The 21,611-nt window shown below is 43.2% G+C and overlaps 1 non-coding gene across 1 annotated transcript; it reads right to left on the bottom strand.

Annotated features, from left to right (window-relative positions):
* Positions 1–20,492: 20,492 nt before the first annotated feature.
* Trnas-cga lies at positions 20,493–20,567 on the bottom strand. Its single transcript has one exon. It is a non-coding gene; the product is annotated as a tRNA-Ser (tRNA).
* Positions 20,568–21,611: the final 1,044 nt, after the last annotated feature.

Here is a 21,611-nt window from a genome sequence, read left to right on the forward strand (position 1 = left end):
GGATGATCGATGACAGTGAGTCCAAGGCTATTGTTTAACCCATCCACTATCCCACAGACAAAAGAGAATACATCATTTTCAGTTGTTAAATGACTTCTAAACAGCCAAACCGTACATTGCATAGCAAATCGTGTGATACAAAATGATGAATTATTACCCTTACATGTATAGCCTTTCGAATAACTTTAGCAAACACTGATGGCATAGAAATAGGTCTAAAATTGTGTACGTTATCCCTCGCTCCTTCTTTATAAAGCGTTTTTACTACTGAGTACTTTAATCGTTCGGGAAACTGTCCATTCCTAAAGGAAAAATTACCAATATGGCTAAGTACAGGGCTAACATGTGCAGCACGGTACTTTAATAGTGTGCCAGGCAATCCATCATATCCATGAGAGTCCTTAGTCTTCAGTGATTTACTTATTGATTCAATCTCCCCCTTGTCTATATCTCAGAGGAGTATTTCAGACACCAATACCGGAAAGGAATTTGCCAAGAGAGTTATATGATTCCCTGTAGAAACAAAATTTTTATTTAATTCACCAGCACTGCTCAGAAAATTATTGTTAAATACTGCACATATATCTGATTTATCAGTAACAGAAATATTTTCGCTATGAACTGACTTTATATCGTCGACCCTATGCTGCTGACCAGACACTTCCTTCACAACTGGTTTTAATTTTATCATGTGAATTAGCTATTCTATTTGCGTTCCTAATAACATTTTAATCACCTTACAATACTGTTTATAATGGGCTAATGTAATTTGATTCTGACTACTTCTAACATTTTCATATAGTTCCCGCTTTGTTCTATATGATATCTTTATCAAACTATTCAGCCTCTCAGGATGCCTTTTCTACATACACATCTACATCCATATTCCGCAAGCCACCTGACGGTGTGTGGCGGAGGGTACCTTCAGTATCTCTAGCGGTTCTCCCTTCTATTCCAGTCTCGTATTGTTCGTGGAAAGAAAGATTGTGGGTATGCCTATGTGTGGGCTCTAATCTCTCTGATTTTATCCTCGTGGTCTCTTCGCGAGATATACGTAGGAGGGAGCAATATACTGCTTGACTCCCCGGTGAAGGTATGTTCTCGAAACTTTAACAAAAGCCCGTACCGAGCTACTGAGCGTCTCTCCTGCAGAGTCTTCCACTGGAGTTTATCTATCATCTCCGTAATGCTTTCGCGATTACTAAATGATCCTGTAACGAAGCGCGCTGCTCTCCATTGGATCTTCTCTATCTCTTCTATCAACCCTAACTGGTACGGATCCCACACCGGTGAGCAGTATTCAAGCAGTGGACGAACACGTGAACTGTAACCTACTTTCTCTGTTTTCGGACTGCATTTCCTTAGGATTCTTCCAATGAATCTCAGTCTGGCATCTGCTTTACCGACGATTAATTTTATATGGCCATTAAATTGTAAATTGTAAAAATTCTATGAATTCGCAGCACATTACACTTGTCTACATTGAGATTCAATTGCCATTCCCTGCACCATGCGTCAATACGTTGCAGATCCTCCTGCATTTCAATACAATTTTCCATTGTTACAACCTCTCGATATACTACAGCATCATCCGCAAAAATCCTCAGTGAATTTCCGATGTTATCCACAAGGTCATTTATATATATTGTGAATAGCATCCGTCCTATGACACTCCCCTGCGGCACACCTGAAATCATTCTTACTTCGCAAGATTTCTCTCCATTGAGAACGACATGCTCCGTTCTGTTATCTAGGAACTCTTCAATCCAATCACACAATTGGTCTGGTAATCCATATGCTCTTACTTCGTTCATTAAACGACTGTGGGGAACTGTATCAAACGCCTTGCGGAAGTCAAGAAACACGGCATCTACCTAGGAACCCGTGTCTATGGCCCTCTGAGTCTCGTGGGCGAATAGCGCGAGCTGGGTTTCACATGATCGTCTTTTTCGAAACTCATGCTGGTTCCTACAGAGTAGATTTATAGTCTCCAGAAAAGTTATTATACTCGAACATAATACGTGTTCCAAAATTCTACAACTGATCGACTTAGAGATATAGATCTACAGTTCTGCACATCTGTTCGACGTTTCTTCTTGAAATCGTGGATGACCTGTGCCCTTTTCCAATCTTTTGGAACGCTACGCTCTTCTAGAGACCTACGGTACATCGCTGCAAGAAGAGGGGAAAGTTCCTTCCCGTACTCTGCTTAAAATCGAACTGGTATCCCATCAGGTCCAGCGGCCTTTCCTCTTTTGAACGATTTTAATTGTTTTTCTATGCCTCTGTCATGCCTTTTACTGCTATTACCCACTTTAGAACGTTATAATGGAAATCAAATTTCAAAGAGCATGAGAAACTTGTTAATGAAAGCATTATATTTGTCATCTATGTTACCAGCACTATAAACATTCTTGTTGTTTTACGAGATTTAAAAAAACACTTTTGCCGTTGGATTAACTTTCCTACATAGTTTGTAATTATATGTGACATTTGTTTGACTACGAAGCCTTTTAGTGTCAAAATTTGTGCGTCGTGGTCTAAAGGCCATTCACCCTTTTTCTAACAGAATGCCCATCCAGCAATGAAGAATGATTAAAAATATTGTCTTCGGATGTGCTACTGATCCCCTGCACCCTAACTGGAAAAAATACAGTCTGCATGAGATCATATAAATTTAGGAGATCTACGTACATACTTCTTCTTGCACAATCAAACACAAAATTAATATTGAAGTCACCACATATTACTACTTTCTGGCACTTCCTATAAAGTAAATCCATAACCCTCTCTAGCTTGATCAGAAATGCTCTGAAGTCAGAGTTAGGGTACCTATAAACAACAACAATTAGAAGTTTAGTTTCACTAAACACAACTTCCCCTGCACAACATTCAAATATCTGTTCAGTGCAGTGCCGTGATACGTCTACGGACTCAAATGGAATGCAGTTATTTACATACATGTGCACTTCCCCACACGGCAAGAAACTTCTTGAAAAACAGCGAGCTAATAAGTATCGTGGTAAAGAAAGCATCTAAATGGTGAAATTATTTAAGTGGTCTGCGACCTATCAATAATTTTACAGTCAAATCTATAAGCAGTTCACTAACTTTATCTTTAAAACTTCTTGATGAATTATGCTAGCTCCTTATCTACTTGGAAACATGACGCCCCCTGAAAGTGAGCCCTTAGTTGGACTTCTTTTAAGCAGGTATACCTATCAGCTGACTCCAATGTAAAAAAGGTACACCTCCAGCACCAACTACAACAGGAATTTTTCCGTGAATGATCCCACCACCCACCCACTACATTGCCACCTATAAGCTTTGCCAGCGTCCCCTTCCCATACCTATTACCTATAGGGGTGCAGGTCATGCCCGATAGACCCAACTGGCACCACTGAGATGCGATCCATACGCGCCTAACAGCCGCATTAAGACGAAGCGAATCGTGATGCTCAAACAGTTGCACGAAATTCACATTAGTGCTACGAGTTTGAGTAGCTATCTTTACCAGGTCACCACAGACCTCATATTTCCCGTCCCTATGAAGACTATTCCCTACTCCAACCACTATCACTACCTGATCCTTCTTCGTAAAATTCCTACACAACTTCCCTATGCTATCAGTCACCTGAGCCACCCCTGCAATAGGCTTCACAATGCTGGTGACCTGGTACTCACTCCCCAACACTTCCTGCAACTGCTGGCCACACCTCTACCATGCGAACTACCTAGCAGCAGAACCCTCTCGTTTCTCTTAAACTCCTAACTGGACTTCAGTGTGGAACCGCGCTGCAGCTACGGTCGCACGTTCGAATCCTGCCTCGGGCAAGGATGTGTATGATGTCCTTAGGTTAGTTAGGTTTAAGTAGTTCTAAGTCTAGGGGACTGATGACCTCAGATGTTAAGTCCCACAGTGCTTAGAGCCATTTGAACAATTTTTTTCTTCTCAGGGGGTGTTCTGGAGGTTCAGGGGGTGTTCTGGAGGTGCGACCTGACCCATCTCGTCATGTTCCATGGGGTTCCGTGATCCATTCTGCACACAGCCGTTGCTCTGCCGACACACTTCGTCCCACACGAGCAGCAGCTTCCCGGGTGGAAGGACCACACACTCACGCCAGTAACACACTCACGCCAGTAATGCGCCCTCACTCAAACTCGCTGATTTGACGCTATCGTTCGCGCATGCATCTCCGAGGCATCCTGTACGTCTTCTCAAATCACACCAACCCATTACCTTCGGTTTATAGCGACAACGAGAGCTGCAAGCGCATTTAAACGGTTGGTGGTGTTGCGCCGCGATATTGTTGTTGATCTCGAACCCGAGGGGCCGACATCTTTCAAATGCTAATCATTTCTGCAGAACATTCTAATGTACATATTCTGTGAATATGAACGTCCTATCTCTAGTCGTTCAATGTGTTCTGTTTTTCTGCATATGAGTGTACGTTTGGAGCACAACGCTGTATGGACGCGAAACATGAACTTTGGGAAACCGGAAAAGACGGGTACAAGAGCGTTTCAGGCGTGATCTTATGGAAAGATGTTGTAATGGACGGATAAGATAAGAAATGAGGAAATTCTCCAGCAAATCAGTGATGGGAAGAGTGTACAGGGGACACTGACAGGAACTAGGGACGGGATGATATGACACGTGTTAAGACATGAAGAAGTAACTTCCATGATATATTAGGAATTTGTAGATAGTAACAGATGGTTGGGAAGACTAGAATAGAGCCAACAAATAAATGAAGCAGTACGTTCCTTTATAAACTGTGCTACACAATTAAAGGATTACTTTTCGAATCTTCGTAATTGTCTTCCACTGAGAAGTATTAGTTTAAATTTGGCCCCGAGTTGCCTGCGAGCTGCCTCTGTACTGATGCAAAAAGCGTGGTGCCCTGTGACGTCACTATCTGGTGCAGCGACGCTTCAAACGGTAAGTTGTCGAGACATGCGGAAAAAAGGCCACAGCCCAGAAGTTTGTATGAGGCGCAAGATGGATTACTGACGCCGCATTGGCGCCAGATTTTACCACAATTCTGGCCAGCGCCATCGTCGACCTCTCATACATCGTCAGTTACGACCTCTATCCCAACTCTTTTAACGCCTCAGCGATGGAGGTGAGAACCACGACACCCAGCGTTTAAATGACGGAGTTTCATAGGTGGCCAAGAAAAACATTTTAGGCATTCTGTCGCTCAGAATCGACACGATGAGGCCTCACGGGGTGGCAAAAAGGGCGTCAGTGGAAGCACACCTTTCCTTGGGGTGTTGATTTCCACACATTTCGATGTCGTAAGCGTCAGTAGGCAGTGCGATGAACAACAATACGACGTTCTTGACTGTCGTGTCCTGACACAGCATAGAGGGAAGACAGGATGTTTGAGGTCAGCCTGCTATTTCCGAGCGGTGGGGAGAAAATGCAGAAAGATAAGTTCCCAGTGACTGCAGGTTAATGACTTGGATCAGCACCAAACACTGCCACAGGGCACCTACGAGAGGCGCGGATATTAGGACTTGACAGAATCCTTGCCACAGGAGACTCGAGGAATTCAGGGGTCTGATTAGCACTATTTACTTGCGTGCAGATTAACTACAACACTGAAGGCTAATTCTAAACGTTAGAAAAAGCAGGGGGCAATTGGTTCCACAGCAAAAAAAGGCTCTAAGCACTATGGGACTTAACATCTGAGGTCATCTCCTTCATCAGGGAAATTTCCAGCACCTCCCCCTCCCAGATGTTGAACTTCACTGCAAGATCTACCCTTCCTACCAACTGCAGCCTGGCCTTGCTCCCCCCCCCCCCCCCCCCAGCCCCTCTCCCCACCGTTTCCTCTCCCCTCCTTCTGCTAAAGCGGATTTCCCTCCTTTCCCCTGTGTCCCTGCACCCCGTCCTCAGCTGTTTTCCTCTCCTGGCCCTGACCTCCCCAACTCATACCCATTTCTCTCCTCTCCTTTTACCTTCCCCCCCGCCACCCCCCACCCCCCCACCCCAGGTTTTTATTCATTATCAAGTCTGCTGCTGTTTGGTGCCATTATACAGTGGTCATGTAGTGGTTCGGTTTTAATTGTGTGCTTGGCCTGTATGTAGTCTATGATCGTTGATGTGCTTTTTATACTGTAGCTGACTTTTAATTTGTTTTTGCCTCCAGTGCGCTTCAACTTGCCTGCTGTGTTCCTTTAACTTTATGTCGACATTTTAACTGTCCCCCAGTGCATGTCCCCATCATCTCCATTTACATGGTTTTTATGCCCCCCTTTTTATCCCCCTTTTAACGCCGCTAAACCAGCTGGGCAGAACAGGTAATTGGATTGTGGAAAGGGACATATAGGTTGAGGTCAGTTTCACCTTCTAATTGTAATTTAGTGTAATTTAATAACCTTTATAACCAAAGCTGCACATAGCCAGACCTTTACTGAATGCAATTCTTTGACGGCTGAAGGTCTCCAAACAAGAAATCTTAACAAAAACAAGATAAAAATCTTATTAAGATAGCAATAAAATAATTAAAAAAGCATCACAGCAAAGTAGGTAGAACAAACATAAGCAAAGTGCAATACAAATGGCTGCAGGCCACAATTAAATTTCAAAATTTTGGAATGTATTACCATAGAGTTTTAAAAGCAGAAGGCCAGAATGCTTAAAAGCAAGAAATCTTGAAAATCAACAAGATAAAAATGCAATTAAAGAGGCAAATAAAAAAAAACATATCATGGCTAAGTGGGAAGTTTCAAGGCAAAGCAGATAGAACAAACATATGCAAGGTGTAATACCAATGGCTGAAGGCCACAATTAAGTTTCAAGTCTTAAAATATACTCCCATCATCTTTTAAAGGCAGATGGCCGAATTGTTTAAGCTTGAAGGACAAATTTGAGAATTAATTTTGAAAATTTTTTAAGAATAAGAGAAAAATTAATCATAAGCCTTAAATTTTAAGTAGCTGAAAACAGATAATAAAACACTGGTGGCACTCAGAAGCCCCCAGAGAGGTCGGTCTGCCCTCGTTTACTTAGATGAGAGGTGGTGAGCCCAACTACACTTGATCCGTCGGAACGCAACCAAGGGACAGCCATGAACCGACCGACAAAACGACTTGCTTCCCACCAATCGGTACATGAGAACTCAAACACAAAATGTTACGGACGTAATTATCCTCAATCAAATATGTACAAACACTCGGTGTTGCTCACAGTAAAACCTCCCCAACAGCAAACCACCGAAACGAAACCTAACATAAATGGATGAGGCTTGGGCACTTAAAACCCAACTCAGCTTTGACGTCCTGGGTCGGTGAACCACGACGCTCGTAGCGATCGGCCAGCTCCACACACGCTGCGACACTACGCAGGGACCGGCAGTGGACCCAGCCGACTGCACCGCGCGGAGATAACTTCCCTGGTCCGCAGCAACCGACCGACTCCTGCTTGTCCGTCCGCGACTGCTGCTCCGTCGCGACTGCACCGCTGGTCCATCTCTCACTCACTTCCAGACACACGACGACGGAAATACTGGCTCGGACCCAACCATGCAGAGGAAACACGCCCACTGGCTAAGCGACATCCCTGCACCAGGAGAGGACCGACCCAAGTTCCACAAGATGGTTACATTAGATTAGATAAGTACAGTACTTGTTCCATAGATCATGAATACGACACTTTGTAATGATGTGGAACGTGTCAGGTTAATAAAAGGTTTCTATACAAGATATTACATTACACAAAATATTACATGACAATATTTTCAATTTTTTTGTGGGGGTTGGGGAAATTACCCACTTACTGTGGTGTGCATACTGTAAGACCTTCGGTACGCACACCATTAGATTATTTGACTTGTTGCTCTAACGAAGTAGACGAGTGTCAGCAGTATGTCTCGTGGTCTTATTGTGGCGTGTTTATCTTCTTCCATTAGGTCAGACGATAGAAATGCCACTTGCACGCTTAGAGTAGCAGATTGACAGTGACCAACTTTAAACAGAATTTGATTCATTGTCACACACATTTATTAAAATAATAACAAGCATAAAAATAACTTAACTTGGTTCTGGATGCTATTTATAATTGGCAATCTGAAGTTCCTTTGGTCTTGGTACGTTAATCTTATTCTCACATATCTCTGATTCTTGGCAAAGTGATTTCTCTTCATGGCTATGCACAGGAATATGGTAATCTTATTAGTCCCAGACTCAAACTTGACTATAGACTGGGACAGACAAATGCAGACAAATGCAGACTAATGCAGACTGATGCAGACTAAGGCAGACTGACTAATTGGAGGTCTGTGCACTCGTTATAATACGTCGAGCGTTCAGGTATCACTGTGCAAGTGTGATCCGCCAGGAGAAAAGGTTCTGCGTTAGCAGCGATTTCATTGGCTGTGTTACATATTTATACGCGGATCGGCGGAAGCAGAATTTGGTCCGTCTCTAAGACAGCGCCATCCCGTAGCGCGGAGACGGACGAGCGCTGTGCCTGCGCTGTTGTGCTTAGTGGGGCGCGCTCTAGTGGGAAAGTTGTGTACGCGCTGACTATGCGGAATTATGTACACAACACTTACTATATCCAAAAATTCATCTAATCAGTAGAATGAGTTTTCATTAAGATATTTTTTTAATTTCCTTTTAAATGCTATATGGCTATCCATCAGACTTTTGATGGTATTAGATAAGTGAACAAAGACTTTTGTGGCAGCATAATTTACCCCCTTCTGAGCTAAAGTTAGATTTAACCTTGAGTAGTGAAGATCATCCTTTCTCCTAGTGTTGTAGTCATGTACACTGCAATTACTTTTGAATTCGTTCGGATTGTTAATAACAAATTTCATAAGTGAATATATATATTGTGAGGCTAAAGCTCCTTAAATAAGTATCTGCAGGATGATCTTGGATGAGCTCCAGCAATTATTCTGATTACTCGCTTTTGTGCAATGAACACTTAGTCCCAGCAGCGCTCAGAGAACCCGTTACACATCGCCCAATGAGACGACCGACCTCTCAGAGCCAGTACGCCGAAAACATTTAAAATAATTGCCAGTGGAACTAACGCCAACTACACACACAACCTGACAAACACTTGCACGAAGACCTGCACGATACAACAGCAACTAATCACGCAGGAAGATACATCGGGAGTCGATCCACACACACACACACAGCCGATTCGTGAACGATCGGCGAGCCAAAGCGTGTCGTCTGGTAGGACGACCGACCGACGATCCAGCAAGACCGTGGTCCGGCTCAAGCGATGCGTGGCGGCAATGGTCGGGCAAGCCACGTCGACGCAGACCTCACTGCTCCAACCTGACTGCACTGGTGCCGCATTGCAACTCCTGACTGGTAGGTCCGGAATGCACCGCAGACGCGTTCCAACTGACTGGCAGCCCGAACTCGCACCCCGAACTCTCTTACGACAGACAACGACGGGGAAGTAATAGCAGTCGAGCAAAGATACTACGAGAGCGGATATATCGATACGCGCTGCTAACACCGCTCACGGTCATTCAAAGCAGCAACTCAGTGACAGTAGCAATGTAAATTAACGTAGTGAGGTGGAAGTACGTTAAAAACATGATGGTAGGTACACGAACCACACACGGCTTACTCCCCCCCCCCCCCTTTTAATGTAAGAGTTCGCCTTTCTGTATTTTTTGTAAAGCCCTTTGGCTACAGAGCGGTGGAATGTGCCGTTGCCAGCCCTCCCCTGCCTGTGTGTGGCAGGCGAATTAAATTACAATAAAGAAAAAAAAAAGTCACGAGAAGGAAGGGAGAACTTTTCTGGAGACTAGAAATCTACTCTTGTGGGAATCAGCATGGGTTTCGAAAAAGACGATCGTGTGAAACCCAGCTCGCGCTATTCGTCCACGAGACTCAGAGGGCCATAGACACGCGTTCCTAGGTAGATGCCGTGTTTCTTGACTTCCGCAAGGCGTCCGATACAGTTCCCCACAGTCGTTTAATGAACAAAGTAAGAGCGTATGGACTATCAGACCAATGGTGTGATTGGATTGAGGAGTTCCTAGATAACAGAACGCAGCATGTCATTCTCAGTGTACAGAAGTCTACGGAAGTAAGAGTGATGTCAGGTGTGCCGCAGGGGAGTGTCGTATGACCGTTGCTATTCACAATGTACATAAATGACCATGTGGATGACATCGGAAGTTCACTGAGGCTTTTTGCGGATGATGCTGTGGTATATCGAGAGGATGTAACAATGGAAAATTGTACTGAAATGCAGGAGAATCTGAAGCGAATTGGCGCATGATGTCGGGAATGGTAATTGAATCTCAGTGTAGACAAGTGTAATGTGCTGCGAAGACATAGAAAGAACGATCCATTATCATTTAGCTACAATATAGCAAGTCAGCAACTGGAAGCAGTTAATTCCATAAATTATCTGGGAGTACGCATTAGGAGTGATTTAAAATAGAATGATCATATAAAGTTGATTGTCGGTAAAGCAGATGCCAGCCTGAGATTCATTGGAAGAGTCCGAAGGAAATGCAATCCGAAAACAAAGGAAGTAGGTTACAGTTCGCTTGTTCGCCCACTGCTTGAATACTGCTCAGCATTGTGGGATCCGTACCAGATAGGGTTGATAGAAGAGATAGAGAAGATCCAACGGAGAGCAGCGCGCTTCGTTACAGGATCATTTAGTAATCGCGAAAGCGTTACGGAGATGATGATGATGATGAGTAGTGTTTTAGGGCGCACAACTTTACGGAGATGATACATAAACTCCAGTGGAAGACTCTGCAGGAGAGCCGCTCAGTCGCTCGGTACGAGCTTTTGTTGAAGTTTCGAGAACATACCTCCACCGAGGAGTCAAGCAGTATATTGCTCCCTCCTACGTATATTTCGCGAAGAGACCGTGAGGATAAAATCAGAGAGATTAGAGCCCACACAGAGGCATACCGACAATCCTTCTTTCCACGAACAATACGAGACTGGAATAGAAGGGAGAACCGATAGAGGTACTGAAGGTACCCTCCGCCGCACACCGTCAGGTGGCTTGCGGAGTATGGATGTAGATGTAGATGTAGAGGATGGAGACCTGGCCACCTTCAACCATTGACACTGCCAAATCCAGATTAATGCACTGGCACAGTGAAGATATGGGGTAAAGGGCAGAAACAAACAAGCAGAAGAAAATTTGACTGTTAGAAAACAGAGTTTTCTGATCGGAATGTCGTTGGTCCGGTATGGAAACATGACTGTTAGGAGGCTGTTTAGCCTGACTAATCTGAATAATGAAGTACGAAATGAACATTAAGTTTCGTACCGCGAACACTGTGGGTTAGACATGCGTGGCTGTAGTGTCGTTTGCACTGGATGAGCGAACTTCTGACCGCATAGCTCATTTAGCTAGGGAAACTAAACTTGAGGTCTAGATTTTCAACTGACTAACGGTGAACACAATGCGCTCTTGGGACACATCCCAGCCAGTCAGCTTTTCTTGACTGAGTTACACTGATTGTCACCATAGAATATCGGAATTTACTGAGGAAAGTCAGCAATGAGCTGGAACGTACCTCGCCTCTGCACACTTAATGTGTCTGTTTGCATGAGAATAAATTAAAGAAATGGTGTCACATCTATTGCCTTCTACGTTTTGTTCGCTTACCACGTCCCTCCACCTCAGGTTGAACGTGAATGTTATGTATGATACACATAATGAACAAGATAATGATAACTTATACCCGTGAAAATTGGTGAGCAAACCAGAATGCGAAATGGTGACAGTACAAAAAACACTGAGGGTTAAATCTTCTCACGAAAGATTCTTTACACAACGGATATGCCGCCAATTTCAGTCACACCAAGTATGACAGATCATGCCTAGACTTATCAGCATAGCACGTCATCGTGACTCAGTTGATGTTAACCCTAGCCAACTGTAATCTAAAAGAAGCTGTTTGTGATACAGATAACTTCCTCTTTCTTCATCGTCGGCTCATGGTCATACAGCAGACTCTCGTTCCCGGTTTAAATTCGAAATGATCTTGTTAATCTCATCGGCTCTTTGCTGTTCCTTATCTACATAACCGATTTAGGAAGCAATCTGAGCAGGCGTCTTAGGTTGTATGCACACGATGCTGTCGTTTATCGACTAGTAAATTCATCAGAAGATCAAAACAAGTTGCAAAACGATTTAAAAAAGATATTTCTGTGGTGCAGAAATTGGCAATTGACGCTAACTAATGAAAAGTGTGAGTTCATTCAAATTACTGCTAAAAGGAATCCTTTAAATCTCGGCTACACGATAAATCATTCAAATCTAAAATTCCTAAATTCAACTAAATACCTAGGAATTACAAATACGAACAACTTAAAATGGAAAGAACACATAGAAAATAATCTGGGGAAGGCTAACCAAAGACTGCTTTTTATTGGCCGGATACTTAGAAAATGTCACAGATCTACTAAGGAGAATGCCTACGCTACGCTTGTCCGTCCTCTTTTAGAATACTGCTGCGTGGTGTGGGATCTTTATCAGATAGGATTGACGGAGTACATTGACAAAAGTTCAAAGAAGGGTAGCACGTTTTGTATTATTGCAGGATAGGGGGAGAGTGTCTCTGAAATGATACAAGATTTGGGGTGGACATCATTAAAACAAGGAGTCTTTCGTTGAGAAAAAATTTTCTCACGAAATTTCAATCACCAACATTCTCCTTCGAATGCGAAAATATTTTGTTGACGCCTACCTACATAAGGAGAAACGATCATCATAATAAAATAAGGGAAATCACAGCTCGCACGGAAAGTGTTCGTTTTTTCAGCGCACTGTACGAGGCTCGAATAATAGAGAATTATAGTGAAACTGGGTCGATGAACCCTCTGCCAGGAACTTAAATATGATTTGCAGAGTATTCATGTACATGTACATGTCGACTTCGTTGCCGGATGATGGGGCCGTAAATCGTACATGCTTGAAATTTCGGAAGATTTCGACTGTCAGGCTTCACAAAATTCCTTTCTCTTGTCGCATAAAGGTTTTAAATACGTTTCGATACTTAATAAGTAAACCATTTGCGGAAAAAAGTACGCGAAGTTACTTGCAATTTTAGCTAACACTCATGTAATATACGTGAGAAGCGCCGACCTTTTGAAATTTAATAATTTTTAAATTACGTAAAAATAGTAGTATTTTGTCGGGACATTGACCGAAAATGCTTTTTTTATGTTATATTCAGTCACAGCAACAACAGTACAAATCATATTTCTAACAAAGGAAAACAGGCTGTTATGAACTCACTTTCCACTTGGATGCGTCCTGATGATACTACAGTAAAACATAATCACTACATCCGAGTCTAAAACCACTCAATAGGTCTAAAATAACAAATTCTAGGTATAAACACACCGAATCGAACGAGTGGCCATACCGAAACCTAACCACCTCTCGGTACGGTTGGAAAATCGGCGACAGACCCCATCAGTAACAAAAGTCTAAGAAGCTTACAGAATAGTAACTTCAGATAAAAAAAATGACATCACTTCCGAGGGTAACCTACCGCACTGATCGTTATAAACGGTACAGAATGGGGGCCCAAAGGAAGTTAATGCCATACTAGTAAGCTGTTTCGCCGGCCGGGGTGGCCGAGCGGTTCTGGGCGCTACAGTCTGGAACCGCGCGACCGTTACGGTCGCAGGTTCGAATCCTGCTTCGGGCATGGATGTGTGTGATGTCCGTAGGTTAGTTAGGTTTAAGTAGTTCTAAGTTCTAGGGGACTGATGACCTCAGCAGTTAAGTCCCATAGTGCTCAGAGCCATTTGAACCATTTTGAAGTAAGCTGTTTGGAAATTCCAACATCGTGTCAGACCTCCTTTTGTCCGAAGTATTGCAGCAACTCAACTAGTCGTTGGAAGACCCCTTGCAGAAATGTTCAACGATGCTGCCTCTATAGCCGTTCATAATTGCGAAAGTGTAGCCGGTACTGAATTTTGTGAGTGAACTGATTCTTCATAATGTTCCATAAATGTTCTTTGTCATTCATGTCGGGCGATCTGGGAGACCAAATCATTCGCTGGAACTGTCCACAATCTTCTTCAAACCAAGAGCAAAACATTGTAATCCGGTGACATGGCGCACTGTCATCCATAAAAATTCCATTGTTGAATGGTTGAAATGGTCTCGAGGCAGCTGAACATAATCATTTCGAGTCAATGATCGGTTGTGTTGGACCAGAGGACCCAGTCCATTGCATGAGAACACAGCCCACACATCATGGAATCACCAACAGTTTGCATAATGCCTTGTTGAAAACTTGAACTCGTGACTTCGTGAGTCTGCGCTACACTCCATCCCTGCCAACAGCTCTTACCAACTGAAATCGGGCCTTATCTCATCAGGCTACGGATTTTCCTACATGGGTCCAGCCGATAAGGTCATCATCCTAGGAGTAGCAGAGCAGGAGATGTGTTGTCAATAGCAAACGCCCTTGAGTTGATTGTCCGCTTCCATAGCCCTTTAGCTAAAATTCGCCACGCTGTCCTAATGCAAATGTTCCTCGTACGTTCCACATTGATTTACACACTGTTGGTTGTCTGTCAGCAGCGACAATTCTACGTCAGTGCCGCTACTCTCAATCGTTAAGTGAAGGCAATCGGTCACTGCATTGTCTGTGATGAGAGGTAATGCCTGAAATGTGGTATTCTCGGCATACTCTTGACAGTGTGGATCTCGGAGTATCGAATTCCCTAATGGATTCCGAAATGGAATGTCCCATGCCTCTAGCTCAGCCTTCCTGTGTGTCAGAGTCTGTTAATTCCCCTCGTGCGGCCGTAATCTCGTCGGAAACGTTCTCACATGAATCACTTGAGTACAAATGGTAGGTCAGCCAATATATTGCCCTTTTACATCTTCAGTATGCGATACTACCGCCACCTGTATATGTGCGTATCGTTACCCCATGGCTTTTGCCCCAGTGCATAAGCAGTTACTATAAAGTTACTTAAAAGACGTACTGAGAACATTCAATTCACATACAGTAAACTGCAGTCTGGGTAAGTACGATCAAGGCAAAGAAATGAAGGCGGAAAATAGCCACCGCAGTTCGATGATAATATTGCGAAAGCAGAGACTACTACACTCCTACTGCAAAAGAGATCGCAGTGAAACTGATAGAGAACAGACAGTAGTAACTCATCCATGTGAAAGTTGATTAATAATAACCATCGATATTTCTGATGTTGGTTATCTTTGGTTGTGTTGAAACTTGTTCCGTGTGTGGTACCTTCCTTATTTCTCCTCTATGAACCGAGGTATTAAATTTGTTTGCACATTTTTTCCTCCTTGCATTTGTGCCTTGAGAATGGCAGGGTGTGCTCCTGTCGAAATATCGGCGGTGTCCGACGACGTCACCCGGCAGCAAACCCGTAAGTTATTTGAACATTCGATTCGCCGGGAAAAGTTAAGGTCTCACAAAATAACTGATGATGGTCGAAGTAGAGAGGATATAGGATGTAGACTGGCAATGGGAAGGAAAGCGTTTCTGAAGAAGAGAAATTTGTTAACATCGAGTATAGATTTAAGCGTCAGGAAGTCGTTCCTGAAAGTATTTGTATGGAGTGTATGGAAGTGAAACATGGACGATAAATTGTTTAGACAAGAAGAGAATAGAAGCTTTCGAAATGTGGTGGTACAGAAGAATGCTGAAGATTAGATGGGTAGATCGCATAACTAATGAGGAGGTATTGAATAGAATTGGGGAGAAGAGGAGCTTGTGGCACAACTTGACCAGAAGAAGGGATCGGTTGGTAGGACATGTTCTGAAGCATCAAGGTATCACCAATTTAGTACTGGAGGGCAGCGTGGAGGGTAAAAATCGTAGAGGGAGACGATAAGTACACTAAACAGATTCAGAATGATGTAGGTTGCAGGAGGTACTTGGAGATGAAGAAGCTTGCACAGGATAGAGTAGCATGGAGAGCTGCATCAAACCAGTCTCAGGACTGAAGACCACAACAAAACAACAATGTTCCTTGGCTCCAAAGGAAACACTTTTAAGTCTATAGATCGTTAGAGAAAAGTCGTATGGAATGCTTATTTTGACGATGATTTGATTAAAAATTTAAAATGCGTTGCTCTAAGCATCAAGTATTACATTAAAAGACTCCGAGCATATTACTGTTAAGAGTAAGATATTGCAACTTTCGAATTAGGAACACAGAGAAGAATAAGCCAGAAATTTATCAATCAGTGAGAAAACTGTTCACGGATATTCATGCTATGGCAACTTAAAAGCGCAACAACTGAGAAGCCTGACATCTGAACAGAAGTCGTGGGCTACTTATAGCCCCTCAGCAAATTACTAGACATAAAAAAAGCGCACTGATGACGCAAAAATTACAAAATTCAGTAAAACAACCTTCATTCTATAGGATTCTGGGATCTATGAAATTCCCAGATTTGTAGAGTCTGAGTATGTTAAAGTACATATCATATTTCAGATTAAAGTTCCATAAACAATTTAAATATAAATGACCCATTGAAATGTAATTAACGTACACACCTAAAAACCGCCCTTAAGTATTTCTGTTTCAGAAATAACCAGTAAAATGCTATGTTTTGAAATGAAAAATAAATAGTCGAAACTGGTGTACATGTCGCCGGTTACCAGCAAACGAAATTTTATTGCGAGCCTTATCGCTGCAGTCTTCCAAGCAGAAAATCTAAAATCTCACTGTAACCTCCTCAAAGTTATAAACAAAATATTGTCATCCCTTTGTATGTCTCGTACATCTGATATTTTGATACTTCTATGCCTACAGTGGCTATTGCGTTTACTTTGTCTGTCGTCTTTTCATCACACTAACGCAACATAAGTACCAAGCAAAGAAGAGGATTCATATCAAACTGCTTCACGTGTGAACACGAGAAGGCCCATGCGTTCCTTCCACAAATTTTTGTCCTTGCCCTTTTATTCCCGTGTGTGGGCATATTTTTAGTCCTCTACATTTTCACCTTTTAACTTGATACATTTTCCCCAGCAACAGATAACGTGGTGGAAACCTCGGTTGTAGAACACAGTATTTTGACCGTTCAGAAAACGTGACACCTTGAAAGTCACGTCATCGTCCTGGAAATTGTTTCCTCATCTTCAGAAAGAAGAGCAAGTCAGTGGTTGCCACGTATGGATCATACGGAGAGTGACACAAAATTTGGTAGCCCAGAGAATCAGCAGGAGTGAGTGAGTCCTATGTAAAATGAAATGGGGCGTTGTTCATGAAGCTGAAACTTCCACTCACACAGTTTCTCCCAAAGTCTCAGCTTGGCAGCCTCCCATAATACCGTCATTTCCGTTGCTGCTTCCGCTCCGTGGACTTCACACATATTTTACAAGTTTAAAGTTTGGTTTGGTAATGGCAGTTTGCGACCGACATTGTAAATAAAGCCCTGTATGAAACGACCGAGACGGTTTAATCCAAGAAAAATTACAGACGTTTAACAAACGTGCTTGTAGATAGCTACATTCTGTTCATCTAAGATGAGCCCTCTTATAAACAAATATGCAGGTGGTCCATTGACAGTGACCGGGCCAAATATCTCACGAAATAAGCATCAAACGAAAAAACTTCAAAGAACGAAACTCGTCTAGCTTGAAGGGGGAAACCAGATGGCGCTATGGTTGGCCCGCTAGATGGCGCTGCCATAGGTCAAACGGATATCAACCACATTTTTTTTAACAGGAACCCCCATTTTTATTACATATTCGTGTAGCACGTAAAGTAATATGAATGTTTTTGATGGACCACTTCTTTTGCTTTGTGATAGATGGCGCTGTAATAGTCACAAACAAATAAGTATGTGGTATCACATAACATTCCGCCAGTGCGGATGGTATTTGCTTCGTGATACATTACTCGTGTTAAAATGGACCGTTTACCAATTGCGGGAAAGGTCGATATGTCTATTGTGATCAAAATGCCCAACGGGCGTGAGCTATGTATGCTGCTCGGTATCCTGGACGACATCATCCAAGTGTCCGGACTCATAACCGGATAGTTACGTTATTTAAGGTAACAGGAAGTGTTCAGCCACATGTGAACGTCAACCACGACCTGCAACGAATGATTATGTCCAAGTAGGTGTTTTAGCTGCTGTCAAAGCTAATCCGCACATCAGTAGCAGACCAGTTGTGCGAGAGTCGGGAATCTCAAAAACGTCGGCGCTGAGAATTCTACATCGACATCGATTGCACCCCTACCATATTTCTATGCACCAGGAATTGCATGGCGACGACTTTGAACGTCCTGTGCAGTTCTGCCACTGGGCACAAGAGAATTTACGGGACGATGACAGATATTTAGCACGCGTTGTATTTAGCGACGAAGCGTCATTCACCAACAGCGGTAACGTAAACCAGCATAATATGCACTATTGGGCAACGGAAAGTCCGCGATGGCTGCGACAAGTGGAACATCAGCGACCTTGGTGGGTTAATGTATGGTGCGGCATTATGGGAGGAAGGATAATTGGCCCCCATTGCATCGATGGCAATTTAAATGGTGCAATGTATGCTGATTTCCTACGTAATGTTCTACCGATGTTACTACAAGATGTTTCACTGCATGACAGAATGGCGATGTACTTCCAGCATGATGGATGTCCGGCCCATAGCTCGCGTGCGGTTGAAGCGGTATTGAATAGCATATTCCATGACAGGTGGATTGGTCGTCGCAGCGTACGTTCACCGGATCTGACGTCCCCGGATTTATTTCCGTGGGGAAGGATATTTGCTATCGTGATCCGCCGACAACGACTGACAACATGCGTCAGCGCATTGTCAATGGATGTGCGAACATTACGGAAGGCGAACTACTCGCTGTTGAGAGGAATGTCGTTACACGTATTGCCACATGTATTGAGGTTGAGGGACATCATTTTGAGCATTTATTGCATTAATGTGGCATTTACAGGTAATCACGCTGTGACAGCATGCGTTCTCAGAAATGATAAGTTCACAAAGGTACATGTATCACATTGGAACAACCGAAATAAAATGTTCAAACGTACCTACGTTCTGTATTTTAATTTAAAAAACCTAATTTTAATTTAAAAAACTGATGATCAAAAATTGTGAGCCATATGCTTGTCACTATTACACTGCCATCTATCACAAAGCGAAAAAAGTGCCCCAACTAAAACATTCATATTTCTTTACGTACTACACGAATACCTGATAAAAAATGGGGGCTCCTATTTAGAAAAACGCAGTTGATATCTGTTTGACCTATGGCAGCGCCATCTAGTGGGCCAACCACAGCGCCATCTGGTTTCTTCCTTCACGTTAGACAAGTTTTGATCTTTGTAGTTTTTTCGTTTGATGCTTATTTCGTGAGATATTTGGCCCGGTCACGATCAATGGACCACCCTGTATACTGTTCCAGTGCTCATCTACTGCCTTGCTTAAGCATTTACTGTTATAAGACAGGACGGTAATTACGAAATCTGCCCAGGAATAATTTTCTTCTCACCGAAAAACAATGCTACTAATGCGAAACGTTGCGTATGTATTATTTGTAGTCTCCTGAGAGAGCGCGCCTAGTTTCCGCCATTTGCGACATAGTGTAGCTGCAGAACAGTTTCAAAATGGCGTTTGTAAGTGATGTACTTTACAAGTAACGTAGCGTCATTGAATTTATCACTGCAGAGAAAGGAACTGTGGGGAATATTCACAAACGCTTGTGCAAAGTCTATGGAGCATCTGCTGTCGACAGAAGTACAGTTAGTCGCTGGGCACGGAGGGTGAGGTCATCAGAAGATGATTCGGCGGAGCTCCACGATTTGCGGCGGTCGGGGAGACCATCTACGGCTGTCACACCTGACACACCTGACCTAGCCCCCTCGGAATTCCATTTCTTTGGGCCATTGTAGGATGCCATTCGTGGAAGACATTTTGAGGACTATGAGGTGATTCATACAGTGTAGCACTGGTTCCGCCACCAGTTCAAGGATTGGTACCGACAGGGCATACACGCCCTTGTTTCGTGCTGCAGGAAGGCCGTAGAACGGGATGGAGATTACGTGGAAAATTAGGGTGGGTATATAAAACACCATTCTTTCGTATGTTCAATAAAGAATTGTCGAAGAAAAAAATGCGGTGCGTTTTTAATGTTTTGAACATGGCTGTGCTCAGCAACCGTAATTAATTGCAATGTTACAAACTTCCAGCCAACCGGTTCCAAACAGAATTCAAAATTCTTTAACTAGTTTACAACGACAACTAGGGGCGCCTTCTTCAGAAGAAACTGTTACCTTAACTAACAATATCGCAGGTAGGTACATTAATAGCAGGTAGGCATAGAACAAATACTTAATTTTTACAAGTTAAATTGCATAAAAATCCTCACACGTGGTTAAAAGGAAAATATGAGCGACATCGCTCTAGTCAAGACTTTAAAACCACTACTAAGACAGAATGAGATTTTAACTCTGCAGCGGAGTGTGCGCGGATATGAAACTACCTGGCAGATTAAAACTGTGCGCCCGACCGAGACTCGAACTCGGGACCTTTGCCTTTCGCGGGCAAGTGCTCTACCAACTGAGCTACCGAAGCACGACTCACACCCGGTACTCACAGCTTTACTTCTGCCAGTATCTCGTCTCCTAACTTCCAAACTTTACAGAAGCTCTCCTGCGAGAGTGAAAATCTCATTCTGGAAACATCCCCCAGGCTGTGGCTAACCCATGTCTCCGCAATATCCTTTCTTTCAGGAGTGCTAGTTCTGCAAGGTTCGCAGGAGAGCTTCTGTAAAGTTTGGAAGGTAGGAGACGAGATACTGGCAGAAGTTTGCAACATTGTAAAATGCGGTGCATTACTTTCTTGGCAACCCTTGTATGTATAAAGTATCTTGTGATTTTTGTGCAAGTCAAGCTCTTATACACATCAGTTCATCGAAAACCTCAATGTCCTTCACTGGTCACTTTGTAATGTTTTGCAACAAACCAAATTGGGCAGCTGGGTTCGGTGTGCTTGTTTTTTATTAAATCTATTTACAAAATGAAAATTTGTTAAATAAGCAGAAAGTTTGTTTTTGGGGGGAAAGGTCCAGGTTTGGCAGTTATTCCGGCTGTGCGGATTGTTCCTTTCCTCTCTCTCTCTCTCTCTCTCTCTCTCTCTCTCTCTCTGTGTGTGTGTGTGTGTGTGTGTGTGTGTGTGTGTGTGTGTGTGTGTGTGTGTGTGTGTGTGTGTGTGTGTGTGTTCAGGTGGCTGAACTGGCTGCTAGGAGAAATGCCATCCCACTGCTACGAGAAATGGCAGCAGCTTGTAGTCTTACCAGGCAACGCCTAAACACAAACAGTGCTTGACTCACTTCGATTACAGAAGTCTGAATGTGGCAAGCAGGTCATCCATATCTCCGTAGTCACTACTACTTCTAAGTTCCCTACCGTCACTTTCTGCACTGTCATCTTGCCCAAAGTTAATTGTGGTTCTGTCAAAGATGCGTTCCATGATTCCATCTCTCTGCGAAAAAATTTTTTGTACCATTTGACTACAAAACCGAGACCACTCGTTCACAGACAAGTGACTGTAGTCTTGTCAGCGATATGTTACCTTCTCTATTGTGTGATCTCACAGAATGCTTGATCTCCCTAGACT

Source organism: Schistocerca piceifrons, chromosome 9, assembly GCF_021461385.2.
Source record: "Schistocerca piceifrons isolate TAMUIC-IGC-003096 chromosome 9, iqSchPice1.1, whole genome shotgun sequence".
Classification (NCBI taxonomy): Eukaryota; Metazoa; Arthropoda; class Insecta; order Orthoptera; family Acrididae; genus Schistocerca; species Schistocerca piceifrons.